At 40.3% G+C, this 21,570-nt stretch overlaps 1 protein-coding gene across 1 annotated transcript in view; it reads left to right on the top strand.

Annotated features, from left to right (window-relative positions):
- Window positions 1-21,570, top strand: part of Gpc6 (glypican 6) — a 1,031,356-nt gene that overhangs the window by 143,108 nt on the left and 866,678 nt on the right. The gene's annotated exons all lie outside the window — the stretch shown is intronic.

The raw sequence follows: 21,570 nt of genomic DNA, 5'->3' as shown, positions 1-21,570 counted from the left end.
CATAAGTACAGGAGAACCTTTGTTGACATTTGGAGATGATTCACAGCTGCTCAAAAACACAGCTTCCTTTAGCCGCTTCTTTATTAGAAAGTGAAGGTGAATACATGTGGTTCAACAGTGAAATTAAAATATTAAGAAAATTCTGTAATTTTTATACCTATATTATTTCTAAGTTATAGTCCTGGTGATCACCTTGTCTGCATTTCATTTTTGGTATATTAAATAAAACATGAAGCAAACTGAACCCCCATTTGAATCTTCCATTGTGGAAAAAATGATTTTCTTATTCAAAATGAACCTGTGTTCACAGACAAGAATTAAATTAGGCTGCATCTGGCCTTTGACTTTAGCTCCAATCATCTCTGTTTGAGGAGTACAGTGGATCCCAATCAGTGATGATTTAGGCATTGATAAGCAATCAGTTCTCCTGTTAGACTGCCCCTTTAATAGCTCCCTGCCCCCTTTCTTTGCTCTTTGAAATCCACATTAACTTGTGCTTCGTAAATTAAAGATAGCTCCTTTCTAATACAGCATCAAACCTACTTAATTATTCATGAATTATTATTTTCCTGATTATTTTTCTAACTTGGCTGTAAATGACATTAGAACTCTAGACTATTTTGGGAATCCATAAGAGCAAATGAAAAGATGGCTTTAATCCAGGTGAACTGGAAGCTGCCTTTGTGTGTCCTGGTGTGGCTATTGACTGCCCCGCTAGAACCCACAGACATTAACCCTGAGCACTATTTAAAAAGCTGTTGTTTTCCAATGTACTCAAAGAGAGAACCTCCTTCTTCCTCAGTTGTACTTAGATACCAAGTGATATGACACCAGTGTGGGCATGTGTGAGTTAGTTGGGCTCTTTTGACCCTTCCCCATGCCTCCCACAGCACACACATGGGGAATGTCACTCACCATAAATTTCCTTGTCCTTCTGCCGTGTTCTACAGCCAAGGTGGGGAATGGCTCATCTCATCTTCCCTTCCCTCACACAGTGGATTTATAAGGTCCTATGCCCAGATGCCATCCTTGTTGTGGAGCCTGTCTGCCATGGGAATAGAAGTTCTGTTCAGTTCCACACTGTTCTCTTTTCATGACAGCTTCCTCTTCCAGGCCAACTAACTTTCAAACTTTTCTTGCTTTTCACTTCAGAAGTTGTATAAAATGGGAAGCAGGACAAAATGTTTCTCATATGCTTCTTAGGTACTTAACACAAAGCGTAATTGAGCTGACGAATCCAGACATTCTTCCTTTCATACCCGAGGGGGATTGTGCTGGGGCTGTGGCACCTGTGAGTCAACTCTTGGGATTTGGTAAGACGTTATCCATGTGAGATTCCAAGGAGTCAAGAGAAGAATCACACTAAAGCTATACAAAGCTGTGCATCCAGGAAAGGAAATAAGCTAAGGACTTCCCAGAGAACTTGGTTCCAGAAAAAAGACCACAGAGATGGAGCTGGCTCTGGTCTGGAAAACTTTTGGACTGCATACCCTGCCCTGTGAGCCCCACAGGAATCAGCTAATGTCAGGGTTAGCAGTTGTACAAAGTGGGGGTAGAAATATTGTCTACGTGTTTTACACAGTAATACACAGAAAGGAAGTCCACCACCTTGTATCAGGTGTTTGCAGCCTTGAACTCATATAAATTTCTCTAAGCACGGAAGAGACTCTCAACATTCTGTGGTTCTCAGCTTCACTTCAGTACACTGCAAATAGATTAACTGTATCTTCTGATGAAAGGAATAGAAAATCATATTTTGGGGCGGGGTCCTTACCCCATGTCCTACCTAAAATAACAGGTTCAGTATCGTCACAATCTCAAACACAGTTTTTGGTAGACAATTCATTCAGGAAACCTGTGTGACAGAAGTCTGCTTTGCAACAGAAGCAACTTTGGTAATGAAATCAAGGAGATATAATTGAAAAGTTAAACAAATACCACTTAAATTAAAATAAATTGGTCATATTTTCATACAAAATAACATTTCCTAGTGACTACCTTTCAGATAGCAATGTAGATTTAAACTCAATATTCTTTGTATGATTTTCTTCTTATTTGCATCCAAAAGTCACTATCTTTTTTAAATATCCTAAGATATTTTAAAAGCCTGCCATATACTCGCTCTAACCTTGAAATACTATAGTTAGCAAAATAAAAACATCAATTTTTTAACTCATTATTTCTCCAAGCAAAAGATTGAGCAATTGATCATAATTGTTGATTTTTGAAATCGGAATTCCTCTGACTTTCTGGATGACCACGGGAGTTTGTGGTATGAAATAAACTTACAGATTCCATTTTACACCTATTAGCCCTTCTTTTTGTCTTTTCTGTTTATGGTGTTTAGGACCGAAATTTGAACTAGCCCTGAACACATAGGATAAGCACTCAGCTGGGGAGCTACATTTCCAGCCCCCCTTCCCAATGGCGCACCTTTAAAAGCTTGGAGTCTCTAGAGCATGTCCCCTAATTCCTCAGTCTCTTTTGATTTTGTGCCCCTGTGATGCTCGGTGTATAATGGCATTTTGGTGTTTGTCATAATCTTTTTTGTGTTCTTTTTATTATTCTAGACTGTTGTTTCTCCATTCCGTGATGTCAGCTTGTCTATATCTCGTTGAAGTTAAATGTTTTCATTTCTTCAGGTGTTGGATCTTGTGGATGATGTCTTGCTTTTGATATTATTTTATTTTATTGGGAAGCAAGCCACAGAGTGATGGATGAGAATGTCCTCCTGACTGTCCTCTTGCTTCCCAGCTGAAATTGTTGGCAGACAGACGGATGGTGGATTCACTACTTTCCCCATGTTGTTCCATGAGGTGTCTTCGAGACACACCAGGATGCAGTTATCCTGACTCCTAGCTCTATTGTTTATTTTCAGACTGTATCCCCTTGTTTCCCACATTCTTTCGTCACTCCACTGGACTCCTTTATGTACACGATTTAGTGCTTAGCATTTGCCAGTCTTCGAACCGAGGGCTTAAGGTCTTAAACAACATAGGCTGCCTCTTGGGTCTAGAGAAAGCAGTCAAGAAGCTTCATTTTCATCACAGAGGTGTTCAGAACTTTAAAAATAGACATATTTGTGATGCAGAAATGTTATCTTGAGAATTTTAATAAATGGAAACAGTTTCCACGTCTCCAAATTGTATGGAAAATGTCAGGACATCTTCCAAGGAAGTTTCCAGGGATATTTTCCGACTCCGATAGTGACCTGTCCTGTAATCTAAAGACAGCAGTGTGCACAGAGAGTCTGTGAACTGTGATAAACACACAACTCGAGTACAACATTCTAACTACGGTGTTTGCAGAAGTGATGCACTCAGCCATTCTCTTTCATTCCTCATTGAGTGCTGTGATTAATTATTCATTCAGATATGAATGTTTCAAAGTAGGATTCTATCATATTTAACTTAAATTTGACTTTAGATATTTTTCCAAATGATTCAATGTAATTCTTGCTAATCTTTGGTGTTGAAATCTGTCTTCCATGTTAGTATTAATGAATCTGCTACTACAGAACAATTGATTATCCGTATTATTAAAGCTATGAGTCTATGAGAAACTCATTGGTAATTATGTTGTCATAATTTATGTAAGAGTCTCCGCTCAGGAAAAGGAAATATTCAAGTTCTTGAAACATTGGCTATTTAGAGTTATTGTTGCTACTGAAATGATAGAAAGGAATGAAAGATACTTTGTTTCTATGCATCTTAAAGATGGTTCGGCCATGTGAGTCCATTCATGGGTTGGGTAATCATTTTCACGTTCTGATTTAAATGGTAAGTGGAGCTTTACTTGGCCGTTTCTGTTCTGCCCTTTAGCCTTGCCCCTCCTGTCCTGATTGTGGTCCTGACTGCATTTCCCCATTCTGTCCATGCCTCTCTCTCTCTGGGAATCTTGCAGTACCAGACTAGTGCTATTTTATTTCTAGCAGTTCAGATCAATCCATAATTGTGGTCTCGTGCCCTGTGTTAAGAAAGATTTTTGAGATTACCACTCAGATAATGGAACAGAATGCCACGATCAAAGGGTGATATATGCCTTGAATGTGGGCTTGGGAATGGTAGAATTATCGACCTTGCTTTAAAACTATCGCCCCAGGGCATTGGGTAGCTATTCAATACCTTGACAATTAACTGAAAAATGAAATCTCTATTAATGTACCCAGAAAGACTGGCTCTCAGCTTCTTATTCCTCTCTGAGTCACGATTTGTATCTAGTTTATTAGTGAATTTCTATGAGACCGCATTAGTTGCGTCTTAAAGCTGCTTTTGGTAAGTGCTGAAATATTACATTTTCTAGGTTTTGCTACTTAGGAGTAAATGTTACTTTTAATTCTGAAATTCCTTCACAGCTGTCACGGAGATGAATGTGTATTTTTCAAATGAAGTTTGAGCCGACCCTGGGTGAATCGCTACTCGTTCTCATGAGGCAGAGTGTACTCTCTGTGGAGGTTTCTGCATTCTGAGTCTTCATCCTCTCACTCCCATGTCCCCACTTCCCCTTCATTTGGCTTAGTTTACCGTGAGAACTTACACAGTATTCAGATTTAACTTTTAGTCTTAGGAGCTGGCTAGGAAAATCTGCATCTTGTGTTTCCTCTGATTGACAAGAGCCGAGACAGTAATATCAAAGTGAGTCATTTCATGCCGTACGTCTGTCAACAAATCCAGAAACACAAAGATATGGTGGGGAGTCAGATCTTCCCCACAAACACGGTAGAACCCCGGCACGTTTCCTAGGTTTACTGATGTAATTGAGATGTTTATAATTACTACTTGTTCAAGAGACGCTTAGACTGTAGAGAGTGGCTGCACAGGCTGTAGAGCTAAGACATCCTAGACAGAGAAGGGGGCCAGTGGAAGGAGCAGAGCTGCTTCAACCTTCGGTTGTTCCTGAGACGTCTGAGGAGATTTGATTTTAGCTGTTTCCAATCATGAGTTTTGCCTTCAGAGCTTTCCTTTCTTTCTCCTTTAAAGTAAAATGATCTCTCTCTTTCTCCCTCTCTCTCCCTCTCTCTCTCTCTTCCTCCCTCCCTCCCTCCCTCTCTCCCTCCCTCTCTCCCTTCCTCCCTCCCCTCCTCCCTCTCTCTCTTCCTCCCTCCCTCCCCCCACCTCTCTCTCTCCCTCTCTTCTCTCTCTCCCCCCCCCTCTCTCTCTCTCCTTGTCTGTTGGCCATGCACAGAGGCTACTGATCAATATCTCAGATGTCTCCCCTTCGATATTCTATACCTTATCTTTTTGGCTGGTTTATGTCTCAAGGGTCTTTCATTTCTTCCCCTAGACCTAGGGTTACTGACATGTACCACTCTCATAGGTTTCCATGAACACTATGCATCTTAGCTCAGGGCCCTTAGTGTCCTGTCATGATTCTACCCATTGGACCATCTACCCAGCTTTTGTTTTGTTTCATTGTTAGAAACCAAATTTCCCGATAATCAGGTCAGTTACGGCCAAATAGATGAAGATGAATGTGGTAGTAATTACGAAGGCTTCCCAGTGAATTCTTACCTGTCGGCTTCCTCTGCCTGCAAAAGACCCGCAAGTGTGAGTTAGTGCATGACAGAAAGATGCAGCAGTGGGTGCAAGGGAGTCAACTGGTCATGTGACTCTTCATAATCTGTTAGGCACATCAGGATGTTGGTTGCTCTTCCTGCAATGAGTTGGTGAGACCTGGTATTGAAGAAGAGGAAGAGTGCCAGTCTATCTCCCAGTGGGCCCTTCTCATGCTGCTGGGCTGTTAGCAAGTTGGGGGTATTGTAACTGTGCTTAGATAGTCTTCCGTGGTTTAGGAAATATCTTCTGTCTGTTTTCTTAACTTCAATCATTTGTTCATTCTTTTCTGCTGATCCTTCATCCCATAGTATATTGGATTTGAGATGTGGCATGTTTTAGAAAACAGACATGTTATCTGTGACCATGGTAATTCCATCTACTGAAGAGCATAGAAAAACAGGCATGACTTACATATGTTTATATAAACTAATTGAGAAAAATATTATTAAATATTTCTGTGTGAAACAAAAGTAAAAACAGCAACTGAGAATGAGCCTGTAGCCCTGCTAGAGCCCCAGGGTAGATATAGTTCAGAAATAGAGAGAAAGACAAGAATACTGGATGAGAGGCACTGGGGAAAGAGGAAAAGGAAACAGAAAGTCTGTTGGATTGGCAGTGGCTGGGACGTGCAGCAAGCACCTCTTATACCACGGTGAGTTTGTAGAAGTCTGTACAAAGGATGGGAAGCCACTGGTAAAGTTGTAGCTGCGAATGACTTGATTCAGCTTATGTTTGCTTGTTCCTTCCACAGGTTTGCCAGGTTGGAAGGGAGATTGCAGAGGGTGTGTAGAAACTGTGAGGCAGTTGCCTGGAGACCAGGAGTCCCACCAATGGAAAAGGCAGTGGGGTAAACAGAAAGTGATGCTTAAAGATTTTAGACTAAGTAATTTGAAGGTCTGAGATGATGCTTATCTGTTTCTACCCACTCCTGAGGCTCCTTACTCTCTAACTTCTAACACTTAGTTGTGTGTTTCCCAGGGATGGTTTTTGCGTCCTCTGTCTGGAGCAGGTTTTGTATCTGAAAGCATCTCACATAGTACAACTATATTTTCTACAACAACGAGGAAGTGGATTTCAGAGTTCATTTTGATAGCCACTCTTTTCATCCGGGGTTTTGGTTGAATATTATCCCATTTGTGTGATCCAACCTCAGGCCCTGGAGTTTCAGTCTTCCCCCTTCAACACTTAGGTCACGTAAGGGTGTTTGATAGGGAGAAAAATGGCTTCCTTGTTCTAGGTAAATAAGTGAAGTGTTCAAATACGATCTCAGTAATGAAACATTCCTTGGTCCTGGGAACCAGGGAGCCTCCCGACGAGGCACTCCATGTGATGGAGAACACATGGCCTCTTTCCACAGCCTTCAAACGCTGTCTTCATTTGACCACTCTGTAATCTGCAGGCAAGTTTAGCAGGTAAGTGTGGTTCCTATTAAGAGCGGTCACAGAAAACTTACCTGTCTTTAAGTGGCACCGAGAAACACCACTGTAGAAGCAACTCAGGCTCTCCATAGATATTTCTCCTCTTTGAGCTTTTTAGGAACCCGGTGGCTCCTTGGCCTGAAGAGGGAGGGAGGGGGGTATGGGTGGAGGGGAGGGGAGGGAAGGGGGAGGAAGAGGGGAGGAGATGGAAATTTTTAAAGATAAAAAAATAAACCAAAAAAAAAGATGTTTATTGTTTCCTATGATGTGTGCTCAGACCACTGGTGATGCCTTTTAATTTTTTCCAGAATACAATCTATATTTAAAAAAGCATGTCCCATAGCTAACAATCTTGTTTTATGGTAGTGTCTATACTAATAATGCACAATGTGGGCCAGCAAAGTATCCAGAAAACATGCCTAAATCCTCCCAGCTCTTTCAAGGCCAGCAAAGTAATTCTGATATCCCCTTTCTCTGATCCTGGACATAAGAACATACAGATGTGGTCTGTGGAAGTTTTTATGTGCCATAGAGTTATGATTTGCCCAACAGAAGTTCAACGAACAGTTTCTTAAAGTAACAGACATTGTTCTCATTGGGTGTTGCAGAGCAGTTGGGAAGGTACAATGGCCCCATGGTCCTCCAGAGAGGACAATAATCTCTTTCAATTTATGATGCTTGCAGAAATTTCTCACCTCCAACTTCTGATCCTGTGTGCCCTTTAGAGTATTTTATAAGGAAAACCTGTGAGGCTTAGGGACTGTGCTAACCAGGAATGATCTCGATTAAATCCTTCATATAAGTGAAGACTTTATGTTCAGAACAGGTCAATTCATGAGGTTTCAGGTAAATATTCACTTGGAAGAGGAACAGCCATTACTTGGCCCACTGTAACTGCCTACTTGAAACAGTGCCACAGTTCTTCCCTCATTGCCCTGGCAAAATACCTTATGGGGTGACTTGGAAAAGGTCATTTGTTTTGGCTTTTAGCTTAGGATATAGTCTGTCATGTTGGGAATGGATTGCAATAGGAGCATGAGGTGGCTGATTACATTTCATCTCTACTCAAAAATGAGAGGGAGATAGAGAGGAGGGGAGGGGAGAGAGAGAGAGAGAGAGAGAGAGAGAGAGAGAGAGAGAGAGAGAGAGAGAGAGAGAGAGAGAGAGAGATCAATGCTGGTGCTTCATTCATTTTTTTATTCATTCCTGAACTTTAGCCCATGGAATATTTCCACCCACTTTCAAAGTAGATTTTCCACATCAGTTAAATGACTCTTGGAGCACACTCAGAGATCTGCCCCAAAGCATGTTTTCTAGTTGATACTGAAGCCTCTCAGTGGTCTGGCAAGATTAACCGTCACACCATCAAAGCAAGGTAGGCTTTCTCCCTGTCCCAATGTTATCAGATTGTTAGGTTCCTTATTCTTGATATTATTCATCTAAGAATAAAGGATGTGAAGGCAATTGACACATAAGAATGCCAAAATATGAAATTATTGGAAGTGTCTGTATATATTTAGTAAGGGACAACAACTCAATAAGGAAGGATTTTCACCAAATTGTAAAACACTATTAAAAATTCTGCTCAACTGAACCCTAGAGATTGAGACTGTGAAAGAAAGCCATGTCTGCATATGGACTGAATTTATGGTTTTGTCACTTAACTGGGCTTTGGGGCGCTGGCTCTCGGGTGTGGAATGAGTTTCTGGCTTGAAGAATAGTGTTTTATGTATTTAAATAGACTTCTCCCCTATCATTTCATTTCACATTACCAATTTTAGTTTGTTCTAGGTTCTGAAAATCATATAGTTCCCTCTAGGGGACAGAAACCTTGCCAAATTCCTATCCAGTATGTGACACAGTCCTGTGTAACAAAAGCTCTTTGAAGTAGGTATTATTGGCCTAGTCTTATAGGCAATGAGCTGAGCTTAGTGCCTTGCACAAGGACTTGCAGGTTCTTTAAAAGAACCGTTCCTTATGTTCAGGTCTGTATGGCTGACCGGGTCTCCCCATGACTACTGCTGTCTACCCTGGAAGTAGGAGGCATTCTCCACGTTTATTTGGTGTTATTGCAGTACTGCCTCAAGCCTGTCTTCTACAAAGTGAACTGTATTTCTGAATCTTCATATGTACAAGGGGAGCTGATACTCCTGGAGAGGGATGATTAGTCTTGGGGGAGGGAACTTTTGCTTGAAGTTTCATTCCAGACGTTGTGCGGTTTTTAAATATGGACTTTTAAGTCTGCAGTTAGGCAGGACAGAGGTTATCTCAGTAGCTAAGTGGAGATGAGAGAGACATCATATTTAAATAACACCTCTCACCTACCGTTCTCATCACTTCCTATCTGCAGATTTAGTTATGATATTTTTAGTATAATTGTTACCATTCCAGTATTATTTATGTTTATTCATACCTTCGTTTTCTCTCTTTCCGCCAGAATAAGAGCTTTGCATCTTTTACTCCTCTATGGAAGGTTTGGCACAAAAGCTCAGAGGATGTGCTAATTAGTGAGCGACTGTATAGTTGAAGGAATGAGGTCATCGGTAAGTGAATGAGCGAATGTGTAGGGATTTGAGAGGCTGAGTGTGTGCCAGTGTGAACAATGAGAGAGCGAGTGTGGGGGATGGATGAGAGATTGATGGAATTGTGGGAATGAGCCAATGGCTGAAAAACAAGGAAATCAGCCAGTGATTGAATACATGCGCAGTTGGATGAAGGAGGGAGCAGAAGTGTGGCAGAGTGGATGAATTAGTGAATGAATGTGTGGCGGATGTGTGAGTGATTGTATGAGCAAGGTAGTGGGCGAGTCAGGAACGAACGTGCGAGGGTTGGAGTGAGAATGAGAGTGGGTGCGCCATGCACGTCTCAGGAAGCGCATGCGCGGATGCACAAGTCGCTCAGTCACTGAGGCAGTGATGAGAGAGGGACTAGCGGCAATGTTCTCTCAGCTCTCATTGCTACGTGTTTCTTCTTGTTTTGCCCCTTTCCTCGGTTATGATGATTTCTTAAAATTATAACACTGGTGTCTCATTAGACTATTTGTATTCAGTCTTTCAGGTCATTTCCATGTTTGTGAAATCTGCAGAAAGCCCGAGGTTTTGGTCTCCCCTTGGGGTGACTTTATTATCGCCTAGGTCAAGTCAGAGCTCTGTCTCCCGTTCAAAGGGGAGGAGTCTGCTTTTCTTGGGTAGCGGGCTTAACAATCAAGGGAGTCCTCAGCGTTACCAACGTTGCTATGTGCTTTGTGTCACGAGTTTTATTATAACAATGTATGTATCGGTCGTTCCTCTTACAGCAGTGGTAATACATCAGAAGCAAAGTAGCGATGCTTGATAGAACCAGCTCCGTAAAGAGCACACTGTAGAAGGACAGGGGATATCGGACTGTGATTCAGACAGGAGCCGTCTTCCGGACACTCGAAGCCATGGATCGAGTATGCATTTAATTTGTCCTTTTTGTCGGGACATAGTAGGGAGGTTTTTAAATGATATAGTTACAATCAATGGCACTCCACATAACTAATATCTACCTGGATCTGATTGATTGGGACTCTTGATGACAAATGCCAACAGGCTTGGGTCACTGGCGAACACCAGTAATTCTCAAGTCAACGTTGGTTCTCAATACAGTAGATCTATCACTGGAGTTCATGCTCATTAAAGGCACTTCCTGAGGAGCATCGTTTTGTAGAGCCCAGGCTTATTTAGACCTCAGAAGATGAACGCACATGCCTGTGCCTCCAATAATCAAAGAGGAGATGTTTCGGCATACTCTAATATGCACCTCTTACAGTGGCTCTGAATTTCATCTTTTCTGGTGATTCCCCAGCCCCGCAGAGTGAGTTACCACTTCTAGGATTTCTTTGCTTTCATTTATAAGGCTTAATGGCTTATACTTAAAGGTACTTCCCCTGCTTTAGCTGGTGTGTTTCATTGGTTACTCTCAGTCCCCCCGATGAGTGATGGTAGATTCTTTAATGTATGTATTTTTCTTTTTTCCTATAGTGGACTCTCCTAGTGTTTTGACAGTTGGAAGGATGGGGGGTTATTGAGCTCCTAGCTTTTCAGATGCTCAGCTTTATTTTTGAGCCGTATATCAGGAAAATTGCCCTGCTCTCTTACAGAAGGTGTTCTGTGCCAGATGGTGCTCGGCAGGCGCCAACTTATTTAGTTTTCTTAAATCGGGATTTATAGTAAAATAGAATAACACTTAGATATGGAAGACTTCAGTTTCCCTGAAAGCCTTGGAGTTTCAAATATCCCTCCTTTCTCTCTGCCTTCATTGTTTCCTATTCAATTACAGTGATAACACAGCGTCTACAGTGCTATGCAATAAATAAAGGGCACATTCTTAGCAATTTTCATTGTGCTGCCTGCTCAGAGACCAGATTGAAAGGTTCAGCTCCAATTGCACCATCAGCCTGGCAACTGCAGCCAATTGTTGTCAATGATTTTTTTTTTTGGTTCCTCTAATTGTTTTTTGCTTTATTGAGCTTATTCAGAAATAATGAAACTGCATCCTTCCTTCCCACAGAAGATGCTCCTACCCAGGGCAGTGGCTGTTCCTTCTTAAACTCACCCGTGTTGCCGTGAGGAGTCCTCCTTAGATAGACATTCCAGCATCGTTCTTAGATCTCCTCATTTGCAGCATTGCCCCAATGCAAGATTTTAGCAATTAGATTAGCCCAGGAGGTCCCCAAGGAGCACCTGCTTCTACACCTGCTGATGGCCTGGGTCCTGTTACCTGCTGAACTTGGCACATCCCGAAGGCTAAGAAAGAGTAAAATAGCAGAGTAGATATGCAGCCTGTGCTGCTTCTTGGTTTACATTTTGCCTGTTTCAAAAGAATTCCTTTTTATTTTCTTTGAATGAGACTTCTCAGCAACTGTACTGAAATGTTGTTTGCATAAGTATTATGGCAATTATGAGAGCTACTTTAAACCCACACACATAAAACAGCACACCTAAAGTCAAGTTCATATTAATCTACTGGGAGCCGGCCATACCTGGTATTATTTGTTATATCTCATTGTGGGTTAATGTCTAAATCCATATGTTTGAACAAAAAATGTTGTTTTAGTGCCTAAAATTGTCTTTTCCTGTCCTTCTAGCAGAGAAGGTTCTTGGAGTTTGCTACACTGACTTCGAGGCTACTTTATCACTTTTTGATAACTGTTCTTTATTAAATCTTGGGATCTGCTAGAGAAATTGAACACTGATGAGGTACTCAGTTTTGTTGACACATTTCTGAGAGGGCTTTGTTGCCAGGATGAATTTCAACATTTGGAAACATATGCTCTCAATATTAATTGGATGCCCAGATTAGGATGAGTCCTGAGCTTTTCTCTCTCTTTGTTTATCTCTGGGTTTCCTCAAACTCTGACGAGAGTTGCAATCACTTTTCCTCACTAAGCTGTCCCTCCAGCCTGAGTTTCTCAACTCAGGCAACAGTTTGAAACAGTTCCCTTGAGAATCCTTTGGAATGTGACTACCTTGACGTGTTCTATGGGAGTTTATCTTTACTTGTGCGTTGGCATTACCAGAAAAAAAAATACTAAGTGTTGTAAGCTAAGCGTGGCTTCTGTGAAGAGCTGTCTTGGAGTTCATGAAATTTATTATCGGCATACATTTACGTTTTTATCTCCCACTCTAGACCTCGAGTTCCTGCAGAACAAGAGTTTTGCCTAACTTGATCCTAAATCCTGTGCAGTTTGACCTTTTTATTTTTAACCAGGGGCAAGTCATTCAGTCATCAGAAGAAGGGACACTGTGACCTCACCTTGTGTATCAGTGAGACACTGTGACATTTCTACTCTCACTTGTACAGTGTCTGTTACACTGAGAAAATGGGCATTGAAGGTATTGGGCTGAAGGTCACAATTGTCTGCTTGCTCCCTTCATGTTTACATTCATGAAAATGCCCCCAAAACCTATTATTTATAATTTCAAAGTTATTATTTCAAAGTCACCACATTTTAAATACTTTTTAGAGGCTAGAACTTCTGTTAATATTTTTTTTTTAATTGCAAAGAAGAGAGTCCTAAGTTATTTCTTTAAACAAAATACTTGAAGGAATTTCTCCCTCACAAGAGAGGGTTTTAGCCTTCAACCTACTTTCTATTCATGGAATTTGAGCTACATGGAACTTGACCATCAATGCATGGACTAGCTCATTTCTATCAATAAAATTATAGTGATCTGTTATTTTAATTTTAATAACAAAGTAAGTTCATCTGCAGGAGTCATAGTTCATTTATTTTTAAGTAATAAAATGCTTGTGTATCTCGAAAAATACTAATGAAGCATAAAAACCCAGAGAAACAAAACACAACACAACAAAACAAAAACCCCAAACCAATCTTCACTATCATTTATTTATCAAGTAAGACTGCTGGTAATTTTAAATAACACTCAGATGCTGGGTCCAATCTGCTTGGTTTGATTCCAGGCTTTTTGGCTTGGTGACTCACAACAGATTTAAAGACAGTCATGAGGATAACTCATCTCTCTGGGCTCAAGATCACTCTTGAGTAATCTGGGAACAGCAGGATTGTTCACCATAAGGTTGTTATGGTGATTAAGTGAATTTAAACAGAAAGCATTTAGTCTAGTGACTGTCCACTTAATTACAGCCCTTTAATATAGCTAGTACCATGCATTCTAGTGCTGGTTCTGATTTTTTTTTTTTATGAAAAGCTTTTGAAGAAATTCAGATCCTACCCTTACAACTTTTACCCAAAATTTTCCAATTAACACTATGCCATGGCATTTTTTTCACACGTTAATGTTTTCTTAAAATACGAATGTAATTATACCATTACACTATTAATAACACTAATAGTGTTCCCATTATAATTAGTATAATGAATTCCTATTAATTTGTTTTCAGTCTTTTACCATGATAAGCGGGTACCTCAGTGAATAATTGTATTTTCACATCTTTGCATGACTTTGGGGGCAAGAAATCCCTAGAAGAATTTTTAGATTCAAATATATAAATTAATTTTCTTATCTTTTAAAATAGGACTTTAGAGCATAATTTGCTGACTTCACAGTTAACATTTTTTTTAAAAAAATGCTTTTATATTCATGAATTTATGTGTACTGTATGCATGCAGGAGCCCATGGAGGCTCAGAAGGGGGCAGCATCACAGTTAGCACTTTTAAGGGCATAGTGCATTTTTTAAATTTTGCTCTTTATGTACAAATAATGTACAAAGGTTTTAAGTTTTTCACATCTTCATCAAAGCTTATGTCTTCAGCCATATTTTCTCTTTCTATTTAAATACAGTCACCTTGTAAGTGTAAAGTTTATTTCACAGTTGGTCCGACATATCTGATTATGCACAGATTCAATATCATCTGTGGAGAACTACTTATCCCAGTCCTTTGTGCGCATTTAACACTTGGTTGACTTTTTTTCCTCTGCTTTCTCTTCACAGTTTTATATAACTGGCATTTTGAGAAAACATTTCTCATGCACTAGCAGAATGTCTAAGTGGTTCAGAGCACTTGTTCTGCAGAGAACCTGGATTTAGTTCCCAGCACTTACATCGTGGCTCAAGAACATCTATAATTTCAGTAGCTGGGGATCTGAAGTTTTCTTCTGCCACCAGGCATCCACATGGTTCACATGCACACATGCAGACAGAACATTCATACGTGTGAGCTAGGCTAAATAAGCCTACGAAAGAATTCAAAGAACATATTTTCTCAATATGTAATCTTGTTTCAATTGTGGAAGTCTTGTATGAATTACTCTGGACTGTCTGTCTGTTATCGCTTTGGTGGTGGAAGTGGATTTCACGAGAGTTCTTGCTCTCGCGCATCCCCTTGCCTGGCACTATGCTGTGTTTCAGTGGCTTGAGAGTGGCAGCTGCTTGTGACACAGCATAGATATCTTTTTTTTAAAATGATGTCATAAGTCGACTTTTTTTCTTGTTCTTCCATCCTTTGCCTTTTCAGAGGCTATGTCTGTAGTTACGTGTTCTCTTTGTCTCTGAAGACTGTCCTTTGCCAGGTATGATTATACAGTATCGCGTGACCCCACAAAATGCGAGGTGTATATTCTTAGCACAGATATCCACACCCCTCCATGCCTCCTGCTCCTATTTTCTTCCAGTTTTTCTTCTTCACAGGGTTTCACTATAGATCTTCGTCTGGTCAAGTACTGTCTGTGTAGAGCTCTCTAATTAACAGTGGCCCCCCGGGATAGAAGGATTTCACCACACCCAGCAACCAAAACTTTCAATATTCTCCACCGTGGTGCTCTGGCATCTGAGACAATTGATATCAAGCCAGTACTTATTCGTTTAATAAGCCTGAGTTTCGTATCTTTTCATATCATCGATTAGTTTAGCATTTTCATACTGTAGTGTGTTTATCATTTCACAGAGGGTTAGTGTACACATGAAAAAAGTAAAATTAAAAAAAGGTTGTTTCCCATATAAAAAATTCATTTGTGAGGGGGCTATGCTAATTTCCCCCATTTGATCTTTATATACTACACACTTGCATAAAAATTATCACACCACCATCCTTTATAAACATCCACAATCATGATCTGCCAACTGAAAGCCTTTGCAAAGGACATTGTTCCAATAGCTTTCAAACAGCTCGATTCCGTCCTGGAATACAGCAGAGCATAGAGAGGTATAGAACTAGCTTTACCAGAAGGAAAGAGAGTTTTTTAATGGAAGAACCTGTGAGAAAGACCAGTCACTGAAGCAGAAGTGGATGGCTGTGTTTCCATCCAGCCTTCTTGTCCGTATACTCTTCTATCAGACTTTTTTGCAAAGTTCCCAAAGCAAAGAGTCACCTTTTCAGCCTGTGTCTGTCTGGTTCTTACCTTAGGGAGTCAAGTGTGTTCAAATTGAGCAGCTGTGGTTCCAGACGTGGTGTGACTTACCTATAGTACACAGACTTTTGTACACAACTCCAAAAAAGCCCATCAGTGAGCACTCACGTTGCTGCCATGGTCATCCAGCTGTGGCAACAAGAGTAGATTCAGGAGTCCTTAAAACATCAGCCCGATTCAGCCTGTGGTTCTATACCCCGTGCCTTAATGAGCTGGTGACATGTTCTCAATAAGGACATTGGATCAAGCTGCAGGTGTGTGTGTGTGTGTGTGTGTGTGTGTGTGTGTGTGTGTGTGTGTGTGTGTGTGTAACATCCATTGCCTAATGGAAGCTAGCTTTCCCAAAGTGTCATTTTAATCAGTGTGGTGAACACGCTAGATGAGCTGTCCCATCTCATTTCCCATTAACTTCAAGATCCGTGTGCTGAAGAAAAGGAACTCTTCTTATGTCCCCGGTGTTACCTAAGATTACATGTCCCTATCTGGTGAGGCTGGAATTCGTGCAGGATCCTGTTCATGAGAAAAATTAATTAGCTGCATATGAAAAAGTCCTCACAGCAGGTGGTGCTTTACTGACTCAGCTCCATTGGTAACTAATGGTAACACTTGTTACTGATTCTTTTGTCCTAGTTGTCTTTTATTTTGTTTAGAACTTTATGCATACATGTGACATGCTTTGATTATGTCCATCCCCAGTCCATTCCCTCCAGCTCGTCCTATAACTCCCTTTTCACCCCAATCCATCTATATTTTTCCAAACGCACTAATCCACTTAGTGCTCGTTTATTGGCTGATGTCTTTCACTCAGTGAAGGTGTATGAAGCACTTGCTCTGTGCTAGAGACTGTATCCAGAGAGGAGTCAGTCCGGATCTGTGGACTCAGGCAGGTTGCAAAACCTTGAAAAAGTAATATCAAACTAGGGAAACAGAAGAAAAAGCCCTGTGCTGTCACAAGATAAAGACAGTGTGTGGCACTTTGCATGGGTCCTGCCCAGCTTGGGACTCTTCAAGTTTTCCATTCAGAACATGGTCACAGGACATTTTTCCTGCCTTCCTCTGTATGTGAGCTTACCTGGCCCCCTCATCCTTTTTGTCCCGATTAACTGATTTGAATGATTTGAATATGTCTTATAGTTTAAGTGGTTTGAGTTTGTTCTAGGATTATATTAATTTTCTCTGCCATCCTGTGGTAAGATCTCTCTCTCTCTCTCTCTCTCTCTCTCTCTCTCTCTCTCTCCCCTTACTCCAGTATCCCCTTTCTCCTTTCCATCCTCTCTTTTTTCTTCATGTCTACCATTTAGCATAGTTTTATTACCTATCTGTAAACTTTTCTGTTATAAACTGTAAAAAGGAGAAAAGCAGGGTAGGGAAGAGTCTTCCATGGGTTATGCCAAGAATTAAAAAAAAAACCAAAACATCTAATCATAGGAAATAAATGTCAAGCACATAAAGACTTTGAGGAGATAATAGGGATACAAATAATAGATAAAGAGATTTTACATACATGGTTCCTTCTTAAGTAAGTATAGGTAAAATTTAAAGATGAAAAAGGGATTGTCATTTGACCAGGTTAGAATTGAGAGCTTGGGGGAATGACATACCAAAGGACCTTTGGGCCAGAAAGAAGTTGGTTCATATTGGAAATTCAAAGACCTTATCACATCCTCTACCCTCCCACACTGACACACAGACACACACATATACACACATACACACACAGAAAGAGAGGGGGGGGATTCAGAGCAATCTTTCTTTTTTCTCACACAATTTGGTGTTAAATGTAATAGAAATGGCAATTGTGTATCTTCTGTACTATCTTATGCCAGGATTTATGAATTATTCTAGAAGATATGTTTGTTTGTCTTGTATGTGTGTTTCATATTGTCACTGCTGCGAACCTGGCACACAAAAGCATATATTATTGCATGAATCCAATCAGGGCAGTGTGCCAGTCCTGGCAGAGTACATATTGTCTCAAGGAGTTAAACTCAGGTCATTGGTGTCACTTCAGGTCATGTTCTAGATTTAGATTTTATCCAAAGTGCAAGAAAAAATTACATTAAACTAGAAACAGGGCAGTTAATGTGTTTTTTCTTTTCCAAAAATGAGATTGTCAAATCCATTTTCTATATAGATACATGATATTCATTAAAAAGAAGCTGTAGCATTGTAAACACTAGCAACAAATCTAGATTCTCTATCACAGAGTGATTAGAATGAGTATGCGGAGTCACAGCTTCTGCCAATCCCTCTCTACCCATGTAGGGAAATATGCTGCAGTAATATCAAATTCTCACTAATATGTGACTCCCCCTCAGTAAATGGATTCTATTGGTTAATAGGCTGAAGATGGCTGCCCACAATTTTCAACGTTACAGAAGAACTTTGGGTGACTGTCCAGGCAGCAAGCTGTCTCTGTCAATTCTAGAGTTTTGGAAGTTGCTTACAATGCACTTTCTGTTTACTTAGGTATTATTATATCATTCTGGAGTCTTTGATGGCGTTGAAAAATACATAGTTATAGTTTTCCTTAGTTATGATAAAATATAAAGTAGATTTAAATATTGTAACTATAATTCTTGCTTGATACTTGTTTTGTTAAATGTAATCTTGCTATGTTAAAGTTAAAACCTTCCTTTTTATTTAAGCAGAAAAGGGGAGGTGATGTATGCTTTGAATATGTTTTATTGCCATTGGTTAATAAAGAAGCTGCCTTTGGCCAGTGGCTTAACAGAGTAAAGGCAGTCTGAAAGAGATATATAGAGACAGTAGACAGTAGGCAGAGTCAGGAAGAAGCCAGGTAGCTGCCCGTGAGAGACAGATGTTTCCATGGGAGCCTTCTAGAACCTTGCCGGTAAACCACAGCCATGTGGCAATACACATTAATAGAAATGGGCTAATTTAAGATATAAGAGCTAACCAGAAATATGCTTAAGTTATTGGCCAAACAGTATTGCAAATAATAAGGTTTCTGAGTCATTATTTTGTGGTCTGGACAGCCGGGAATGAACAAGTGGCCTCTGCCAACAGTTGTAAATGTAAGGAATCCCTTAACCAGCCTTTACAATGGAGTGCCTGCTTTGTTGTGTCTATACACCTCACAGGATTTTCCCTATGCATCTAGTTATTTGTCTACAGACTCTTGGCTTAATATTCATAAACAAACAGTACTGATCAGATGAAGTAAGGCTTTATATTACACTCACATAAGTTAATAGTAAATTTGAGGGGAAAAAATCTAGTATCAAGTAGTTAACCTTTCACATGCTAGTCCTGTTTAGTCTTCATAGAGGCACCATAGCTCTGTGAGGAAAGAATTTGAATCTTAAACTGTTGGGACATTAAGTGAAGAGCCTGCCACAGCAGGTGTTCCAAAGCTTTAAGTTTCAGGGATTTTGCTATTGTGTCTGAAAGGGCTATGTGACTACCGGTGGAACAGTAGGGCTCATAAGGACTGCAGGATGCAGGAAATCTGGCTCCTCTCTAACCGAGCCATTACTGTCCTTTTCCGCTATCAGCTAATACATCAGGGGCTGCTTCTAATTAAGTCTCCAAGAGCAGAGCCAACTTCCCTAAGTGCTGGGGCAGTGCCAGTGAGGGGTGGCTCACACAGAACTCAGTCTGTTCAGTCCTCCTGTCCCAGATGTCCCATGTGAACTTTCAACCTTTTCTTCCTGGTGTGTGATATTCCAATCATCCAAAGGAGGTCTCTTCGATTTGAGGCTCTCTGGGTTCCCCTTTCTCTCCAGTATTCAACAAGATGTAACGTTAACTGAATTTGATGCATGGCGTATCCGGGGGAGGCAAATGCTTGTGGAAACTACCATGACAAGGTCTGTCTTCCTTTGAGCCACTTTTTCTCAGTACTCTGTAGTGACTGGAGCATTATAGGCCACATTATGTCACCCGAGAAAGCTCTCCTTATCTGTTATCTCGGCCCCAAAATAGAAAGGAGAAGTTCATTTCCTTGTGTTTGCTTCATTGGACCATTTTCTGGGTCAGTGCTTCACATCAAGCAATCATGTGGGAAGGAAATCTAAGCATATGTGTCAGGCTCATCATCCACAGAAGAGTGTGAGCGGAGAGGCTGCCTCTATGTGACCAAGAAGTGGAAGTTACCTACGTGAGATTGAAACGCACCTTGTTGAAAAAGGAAAACTATCACTTTGGGCGAACGGTTTCTGTGGCAGTTGGGTTCTTGATCAGCTTCATCAAGCTAATTGCTCCTTCTCTATCTGCAAAGTCTGGTTTTGTTTTCCTTGTTAACTCAACAGCATGAGCGGTATGCTTGAAAACATACTTTTTAAAAAAAAAAATCGGTTTTCAGAGGCTATCTTGATTCTGCAGGCAAAAGTGTTTGCCCTCAAGACTGGGACCTGAGTTCAGTTACAGGATCTCACGTGGTGGGAGGAGATAACAGAGTTTCCTAAACTGTCCTCTAACCATATACACATGGCATGGCACACTTGCCCCCCCCCCCCAATAAAACACATATGTAAAAACATTAAATATCTTTTTAGGAAATGAGAGGTAACCTTACCTTAACGTAACTTTCCCACTAGATATTGCTTTATTAGAAATTTGTTTGTCTGTGAATACTCAAGTTTAGGAAGTTGGGCCATTTACTGCAGGGAATCATGGTTTGGCTCCCTGAAAGAAAAGTCAGGTTCTCTTGAGAGCTAACACTGGATGATTTCTGTTACCACAAGCGATGGGTCTTTCTAGTGTCCGCTATCTCCTGTTAGGTACACACACCCATTTCAACAGTTAAACTCTATTTTTGAATTTGAATATTATAAAACTCAAAAGACAGACTTACCATCAGGACCAGGGTTGTAGGACTGATACATTTGGAGACAGTGTTAAGTGTCTAAGAGAATAAGAAAAGACAAAATTCCAATAATTAACGAAGAGCGTCAAGGGGCAGGCCCAGGAAATCCTGGAAGAAGTAGACATTACCCAGACAGTGGGCACCATCAGAAGTTTTATTTTTTAACCACTTTCTCCTTCTCATATTACTATAAGAAATATTATCCCAATTAATTTTAAAAAATTAAATTTTAGGAGCATTTCATTTAGAATAGAAGCAGTAGCTCACCGCCTTTTCAGCAGGAAGGCCAGCTCATGTTGCATAGTTTTCTGCTGTGCTTCTTTAATTATGCTTCTAGCGTCGACCTCCTTCCTAGCGGCACATCGCTGTGACCACGACCACGGCTAATATGTCTCAGGAAAGAAATGAGGGTTCACTAATCTGGTTTATCAGATTCCCTTTCAGGAAAAGGTTGGTGAAGTTCTTTCACTTGTCCAACTTTTCGTATAATAAGACAATCAGTGTTAAAGAACTCACATCTAACTCTATTAGATTTATAGTATTCTGTGAAGGTGATAATTAATTAATTTTATTAACAACATTAACATCTGACAGTTTGAGTTTCAAAAAAAATTGCTATCATATAGGAAATATAAAGCCCATTCCAGTTAATTACCTCCTTAATCAGACACCTTAATCAAACATGGCAAGATTCACCATAGTTAGAACTTTAATGAAACCTGAAAATTAAAGAATATTGAGGGACTCAAAGTTCTTCAGTTGTATGTCCTATTTGTTGTTTGATTGACTGAGGGCTTTCATAGGATTTATCTTCATTTATTACCAAAGTAGTTAATCAGGCATTTGTTTTGTAGTGAGGTACATAAATACCCCATGATGAGGCAATAGTCAGAAAGTTACCATTCCTTCC

Source organism: Arvicola amphibius, chromosome 13, assembly GCF_903992535.2.
Source record: "Arvicola amphibius chromosome 13, mArvAmp1.2, whole genome shotgun sequence".
NCBI classification, from domain to species: Eukaryota; Metazoa; Chordata; class Mammalia; order Rodentia; family Cricetidae; genus Arvicola; species Arvicola amphibius.
This window is presented reverse-complemented; position numbering and strand designations above follow the sequence as displayed.